The sequence below is a fragment of the Pongo abelii genome, chromosome 5 (assembly GCF_028885655.2).
Source record: "Pongo abelii isolate AG06213 chromosome 5, NHGRI_mPonAbe1-v2.0_pri, whole genome shotgun sequence".
NCBI classification, from domain to species: domain Eukaryota; kingdom Metazoa; phylum Chordata; class Mammalia; order Primates; family Hominidae; genus Pongo; species Pongo abelii.
Window position 1 is genome coordinate 28500199 of NC_071990.2, and position 8212 is coordinate 28508410.

Below are 8212 nucleotides of genomic sequence, written 5' to 3' on the forward strand. Positions count from 1 at the left end.
AAGCCTGACCTAACTCTTGGATTGGAACTAGAAAGTTTATTATCAAGGAGGTATTAAACCACGACTGTATACACCTATTCCACCCTTGTGGTCGGTCCCATGGTGTAATGGTTAGCACTCTGGACTTTGAATCCAGGAATCCGAGTTCGAATCTCGGTGGGACCTTTCAAAGGTGAACGTTTTACAGTTCCTGGCTTGGCCTCTGAATGTGGGAAAAACTCGTTCCTCCGCTTCCCATCGAATTCTCGTCGAAAACACCTTTGTGGCCGCGTGCACTGTATTGGACTCTCCCCTTCTATCCAAGCATAAAAGTACCAAGCGCTTTCGCCTGGAAGAACGCTTTCAAAGCGTATCAATTTCGCGGGTTTGGAGACAAAGAGGAAGATGCTGCTCTTATCGACTTACGAAAAGCTCCAGCAGCAACGTGGAAACCCAATTCCTGTGATGGAGACAAACGCTTCCTCAAAATTTCCTAGGTTCGAAGCTCTCCTCGCTGCCACAACTAAGTCCTGCGTGTAAAGTGGCTAAGCCTTGGTCTCGGGCGTGTTTTTTTTGTTTTATTTTGTTTTTTTCGCTGTGGACCTTGCGCCCCGGGTTACTTCTCGCCCCTTTTCCCTATCCCCCATCTTGATGAGACAATTCACCCTCTTCTGCTTTCTCTAGTCCCCTGTACTTCTTAGTCTCTCCGCTCACCCCGACTGCAACGTCTGGAAATCCCTCCAAAGCCAGCAGCCCCGGAGGGCTCGGGTCCCTGGTATTCACGGCGTCGGGTCTTCAGCTGGAGAGAAAAACTCACCTAGGGACCGGACCCGGGCCTCGCCGCGCCGGGAGCTGGCATTCCCAATTCAGGACTAGACACGGTGGAGGGGCCCTACAACTTGTGTGGGAGACAAGAGATATGGGGTTAAAAAGACCTCTGCCTTTGGCCGTTCGCCTGGCATCTCGCCTCTTCAGCTCCTAGTACCAGGGTGAAAGGAGGGGGCTCCCTGACCGAGTCCTCCCCAGACACTACCAAACACTCGGTCCGAAGCACCCGGGAAACAGTCCCTTGGAGGTGAAGGTCAAGAACAGAAAATGTAGCCGCTATCTTGCCTCCCCTGAACTGTGTGTGTAGACCAGGATTGAATTGGAGATAGAGTTGATGAAACCTGGAAGGTCTGGAAAATTCCTGATAGACACTCATTTAGCTGTTAGAATGAGGTGGGAAATGTGAGGTGGCAAGGTGAGGGAAAGATGTGCTCTAGAGGACAGAGAGGACAAGAACTAAATTAGAAACAAGTGTTTGTGTTTTGTACAAATTAATATCTTCTATGATGTAAGAGACAACCTTTAAATCCAATTATTTATTTTCAGATTTCTTACTTTGACATTTTGATTTTCGCATACATACCAAAAAACCAAGTCGAATCCTACTTTCACCAAGTCCATTAAACCATTAATAATTCATTAGCTCATATTATGAATTACCATTGGTTACACAGAGACTCTGTAACTAAGTTAACAAAATTTATGAAAGCATTATTTTGGCTCCCGTTATGTGTGCTTGATTCTACTTCATATGGTCTGTAATGGTGCCAATTGCAGAGGGAAATAACATTTTCTTGTGGTGTTGCCTTAGCTAGTGTGGCCCCACCTTCTTTCCACTTTGTTGATGTTAGCATGATGAGATCTCACCCAAAGTGTTCTCCCTTTTCCTAATGGACTAACAGCCTCTTCTACCTGTTTGGGATGCTTAAAAGTCCAGCCATCCTTCCACCCAACACCATACCCAGCCTGTGGTGCTGTACGTAATCATTATGATCACATCCATCATCAAACATCCACTTATCCTAGCTCAAACCAGTAACTCAGACTTTATCCCAAGCCTCTAAATTAAGGTAATGGACAAGACCTGATTGGAGATGGTGCCTGCACAACGTGACCCAGAACTGAACAGAAGGCCAAGGAGCAGCTGCTATGAGGAGGCGGAAGCAGCCACCAACACTGGGAGAGGCTGGGAGCATATGTAGATGCTCCCCCTGATGCCTTACATGTTCTGTGGGTCTACCAATTCCTTTAGGAAGCTGAGGAAATTCCCGTGGGTATTTATAAAAACTCCATCCTTGAACAAACTTTAGTTAGGTTCCTCTGAGCCCTCCTCTCAACTAGGTCCCATCCTTGGCTTGTCCAGCCCAATTCAGCAAATAATCCAGTTGAGCCTAGTTTTAGCAAGAATCCTGCTAAGCCAATTCAGTAAGAATTCCTCACCTCAAAATCCTATCAAGTTTCTCTTTTTCCACCCTTGATATCTAACCAAGTTCCTTGTAGTCATTTTCTATCAAATGGTTGTCTTACCCTTACTATTGGCTATAGATCCCCAGCTGTCCCTGATGTACTTGGATCTGAGTTTATTTAATCTCTCTCCCCTATTGCAATTGTCTGGAATAAAGTCTTCCTTGCCTATTTAACTCCATCTGGTACCTTTTCTCTTTGACAGTTTCATCAAAGAATGTATAGGCATATCCTGGGAAAACTTCTTTTCCAAAGAAGATATCCAGCTAAGGATTGAGAATATGATCAGCTGCCCAGAGAAGATGTGTTCAGAATAGAGGACCAAGTAAATTAATGGTAGCTGATTTCCTGAGGAAATTAAAACAGACTTTAAAATCTGTCCATATCAAAAAATGTGTTATACCACGTTAACAAGAATGAAGGATGAAAACCATGTGATTATATCCATAGATACAGAAAAAGTATTTGACAAAATTCAACATCCTTTCATCATAAAAACTGTCAAAAGATTAGCTTTATAGAGCCAGAGCAATTAGATAAGAGAAAGACATAAAAGTCATCCTAATAGGAAAGGAATTGAAATTAACTCCATTTGCTGATGACATGATCAGCAAATAGAAAATCCTAAAGATGTCACAGAAAAATTAGAACTGATAAATTCAGTAAAGTTGCAAGATACAAAATCAACATTAAACAATCAGTAGCATTTCTATATAATGATGAACTAACTGAAAAGGAAATTAAGAAAACAATCCCATTTACAAAGCAACAAAAACAAAATAAAATACTTGGGTATAAATTTAACAAAAGAGATGAAAGACCTGTACACTGAAAACTATAAAACTCTGTGATAAAATGACAAAAACACAAATAAATGGAAAATATTCCATGTTCATGAAAGAATTAATATCGTTAAAATGTCTACAATACCCAAAGCTATCTACAGATGCAATGCAATCCTTGTCAAAACTCCAATGTCATATTTTACATGAATAGAAAAAACAATTCTTAAATTTGTATGGAACCACAAAAGACCTCAAATAGACAAAAAAATCTTGAGCAAAATGAACAAAGCTGGAAGCATCACATTCACTATTTATATCTATTATAAAGTGATTGTAATAAGGCATGGTACTGGCATAGAAACAGACATACTGACCTTTGAAAGATAATAGAAAGCCCAGAAATAAACCCATGTATTTATTGTCGATTGATTTTTGACAAAGGTGCCAAGAACACAAAAAAGGACAGCTTCTTTAATAAATGGTGATGGGAAAACTGGTTATCCCCATGAAGAAGAATAAAATTAGACTTTTATCTTACACCATATATAAAAATCAACTCAAAATTGATTAAAATACAAGACTGGAAGCTATAAACCTATATACTGAAAAAATAAAGAAATAAGGGAAAAGCTCCATGACATTGTCTGGGCAATAATTTTTTTTTTTTTTTTCTTTTTCTTTTTTTTTTTTTTTTTTGACTCCAAAGCACAAGCAACAGAAGTTAAAGCAGACAGATGGGATTGCATCAAACTAAGAAGTTTCTGTACTGCAAAGGAAACAAAGTGAAGAGGCAAACCACAGAATGGGAAAACATTTGCAAACCTTATATCTAATAAAGGGTTAATATGCAAAATACATAAGGAATTCAAACAACTAAATAGCAAGAAAACAATCAACTTGATTACAAAATAGGCAAAGGACCTGAACAGACATTTCTCAGAAGAAGATATACAAATGGCAATACATATGAAAAAAAGATGCTCAGCATCACTAAGCATTGAGGAAATGAAAATTAAAGCCACAATATCACTTCACACCCATTAGAATGACTTTTTTTTGCCGGGCGCGGTGGCTCACGCCTCTAATCCCAGCACTTCGGGAGGCTGAGGCGGGCGGATCACCTGAGGTCAGGAGTTCAAGACCAGCCTGGCCACCATGGTGAAACCCTGTCTCTATTAAAAATACAAAAATTAGCCGGGCGTGGTGGTATGCACTTGTAATCCCAGCTACTCGGGAGGCTGAGGCAGGAAAATCGTTTGAACCTGGGAGGCAGAGGTTGCAGTGAGCCGAGATCTCACCATTGCACTCCAGCCTGGCGAACAAGAGTGAGACTTCGTCTCAAAAAAAACAAAAACTTCTTTTTTTTGGCTTTGTTTTGCTTTTTGTTTTGAGACCGAGCCTGGGTCTGTCGCCCAGGATGGAGTGAAGTGGCAAGATTACGGCTCACTGCAGCCTCAAACTCCTGGGCTCAAGTGATCCCCTTGCGTCGGCTTCCCAATTAGCTGAGACCACAGGCATGCGCCACCACGCCCCGCTGATTTTTATTTATTTTGTAGAGATGGTGGTCTCCCTATGTTGTTAGCCAGGCTGCCCTCAAACACTTGGGTTCGAACTCCTGGGCTCAAGCGATCCTTCCACCTCGGCCTCCCAAGGTGCTGGGATTACAGGCTTGACCCACCACACCTGTAACAATCTTTCATCTTTTTGACAAAATCTTTTTTATAAAAGCCGGCTTTTATCAAAAAGATGAAAGATGATAACAAGCGTTGACAAGGCCATGGAGAACAGACAACTTTTGTACATTGTTGGTGAAAATGTAAAGTAGTACAACCATTATGGAAAATAGTATATAGATACCTCAAAAACTAAAAATAAAATTACCTTAGGATCCAGCAGTCCCACATCTAGGAATATATCCTAAGGAATTGAAATCAATATATGAAAGAAATATCTGTACTCTCATGTTCATTGCAGTTAATAGCCAAGACATGGAATAAACCTAAGTGTCCATCATCAGATGGATATATAAAGAAAATGTGCAAGGCCGGGAACAGTGGCTCAAGCCTGTAATCCCAGCATTTTGGGAGGCCGAGGCGGGTGGATCACCTGAGATCAGTAGTTTCAGACCAGCCTGGCCAATGGGGTGAAACCCCGTTTCTACTAAAAATGCAAAAATTAGCTGGGCATGATGGCACATGCTTGTAATCCCAGCTATTTGGGAGGCTGAGGCAGAAGAATCGCTTGAACCTGGGAGGCAGAGGTTGCAGTGAGATGAGACGGCGCCATTGCATTCCAGCCTGGGCGACGAGAGCAAAACAAAAAAAAAAAAAAAAAGAGGAAGAAAATGTGCTATATATACAATGAAATACTATTCAGACTTTAAAAAAAAAGAAATTCTGTCATTTTTCACAACGTGGATTAACCTGGAGGACATTATGCTAAGAGAAATAGCCAGACCCAAAAAGAAAAATACTTCATGATCTCACTTATATGTGGAATCTAAAAAAAAAAGTTGAACTCGTAGAAATAGAGAGATTAGAATAATGGTTACCAGATGTTACAGGATGGGGTGGGAGTTGGGGAAGGAATAGAGTTGTTAGTCAAAGTGGTACAAAGTTTCAGATAGACAAGAGGAATGTTTTGAGATCTATTGCACAGTAGGGTGGCTATAGACAATAATTTAAAAAGTGAAATTAAATTAAAAAAACAAAACCAAACCTGTCCAAGTTATGAGATGTGTACCTGGGAACATCGAAGATAGAAACTGGCCAGAAGCAGTAATCCCATGCCTGCAATCCCAGCATTTTGAGAGGCTGAGAGGGTCAGGTCAAACCTAGGAGTTCAAGACCAGATTGGGCAACATGGTGAAACCCCGTCACCACCAAAAAAAAAAAAAAAAAAGCAGTCCCAGCCACTCCAGAGGCTGAGGTGGGAGGATCGCTTTAGTCTGGGAGGTGGAGGATCAGCCACTGCACTTCAGTCCGGGTGACAGAGCAAAACCCAGTCTCAAAAAAAAGAAGAAGAGGACAAGGAGGAAGAAGAAAGCAGTTTTCCTGAGGCAAACATTTACAGAAACAAAGAAAATTCTAGGCCAGGTGCAGTGGCTCACACCAATAATCCCAGCACTTTGGGAGGCCGAAACGGGCGGATCACCTGAGGTCAGGAATTCAGACCAGCTAGGCCAACATGGTGAGACCCCGTCTCTACTAAAAATACAAAAATTAGCTGGGCTTGGTGGCACGTGCCTGTAGTCCCTGCTACTCGGGAGGCTGAGGCAGGAGGATCGCATGAACCCAGGAGGTGGAGATTGCAGTAAGCCGAGATCACACAACTGCACTCCAGCCTGGGCAACAAGAGCGAAACTCGGTCTCAAAAAAAAAAAAAAAAAGAAAAAGAAATAAAGAAAAAGAAAATTCTAGATGAATGGATATAACATGTAGATACTTCAGCCATGTACAAGCCTTAAGACCAACATAGGAAACATCTGAATACTTTATTAAATCACAGATTCAAGAACATCCCATCCCCCACTGCCCCGCCACTGAGGTTATAATGCAATAGATCATGATTGAGGCCCAGAATTCTTCATTCATAACACTCACTTTGGGTCATTCTGATGTAACAGCCCAGAGGAGGGTGAGAGGAACAAGAATTTCAGTCATTACTGGTTAAGAGTATAAACTAATAAAATCCTTTTGGAGGGCCATTTGGCAATATCTATAAATATTTTAAATGAGTGTATCCTAAGACACAGCAAACTCACTTTTAAAAATTTATATTGCAGTATTACAGATATACACATTCAAAATCATTACTGGTTAAGAGTGTAAACTAATAAAATCCTTTTGGAGGGCCATTTGGCAATATCTATAAATATTTTAAATGAGTATGTCCTAAGACACAGCAAACTCACTTTTAAAAATTTATATTGCAGTATTACAGATATACATATTCAAAATTTTATGTATGTATATATAAAGTTATTTGTTGCAGCATAGTTTATAATAGCAAAAGATACAGAAAACCCAAATTGTCCAGTAGAGAACTGGTTAAATAATATATGGTAAAGTATGCATTGGGATAAAATGCATACTTAAAAAAGAATAAGCTTTCACTTTTTGTGATGATAGGGAAAGCTCTCCAGGATATATTGGTTAGGGAAATGGGGCAGGATAAGGAACAATATTCATAGTATGTTGTCATTTGTTATTTTTTTGAGATAAAAATAGAAATATATATGTTATGTAATATATATTCATATGTGCTTAGTATAATCTTGGAAAGAATTAACAACAGTGGTTATCAGTAAAGAATGTAATTAGGTGGTTGGGGAATAATTATGGGTGGGTGCAAGATTTTATATAGCTTTATAATTTTGGAATCATGTGAATGCAGTGCCTATTCAAAAACTTAAATAAAATAAATAAAATAAAAAATATATATTTTTTTCTCCGAAGGCCCGTGATGGAAATCACAAGTAGAAACTATTCAATATGGACATTCCTCTCTGTCTTGCTTATGGAGGCATCTTTAGATATAACTGGGAATGTCGTATGGAGTATATTTTTCAGCTTTGTCACATCTCTAAGCAGAGACAAATCCTCCTCAAAGCTAGAGATCAGCAGACAGTAATGGTTAAGTATTTTGTTGGGGGAGGGCACTTTAAAGTTAGCAAACAGTAAAAATTTCAGTAAGGTTAAAATTAGGCTGAAAATACCTGCAAAACATAGTATCAATAACTTGTACATATTTATGTGGATGATTTTTATCATTTACTTTAAGTTTATTGACAATATTTTTCTGTAGCCCTCAATTAATTATTCAGTTGCTCCTTCAGAAGAGCTGGAAACTCTATGGAGAACACAAATATTTCTTGCCCTTAAGAAGGTTACCATCTGGAGGGAAAAGTAAATACTATCCAAATGTCTCAACTGGCTAATTTAACTTGCAAGTATGATCAATGTTGCTGAGGAAGAATTGTCCCTGAGATTTGAGAGAATCTTGTACTCAGAACTGAAAATTAGCAGAGGCCAGTTAAGATACATTTAGTAATTTACTTGGTTTCTTGGCAAATTAATCTACCAAAGATAAACGCTAACTAGGCAGCATTCAGACCCATCCTTTTAGAGGGTTAAATAAAACAAAACCTCAGGAAA

At 39.7% G+C, this 8212-nt stretch overlaps 1 non-coding gene across 1 annotated transcript; it reads left to right on the top strand.

Moving 5' to 3' along the window:
* The first annotated feature begins 93 nt into the window (after window positions 1-93).
* TRNAQ-UUG (transfer RNA glutamine (anticodon UUG)) lies at window positions 94-165 on the top strand. The gene has a single exon. It is a non-coding gene; the product is annotated as a tRNA-Gln (tRNA).
* The last annotated feature ends 8047 nt before the right edge of the window (window positions 166-8212 follow it).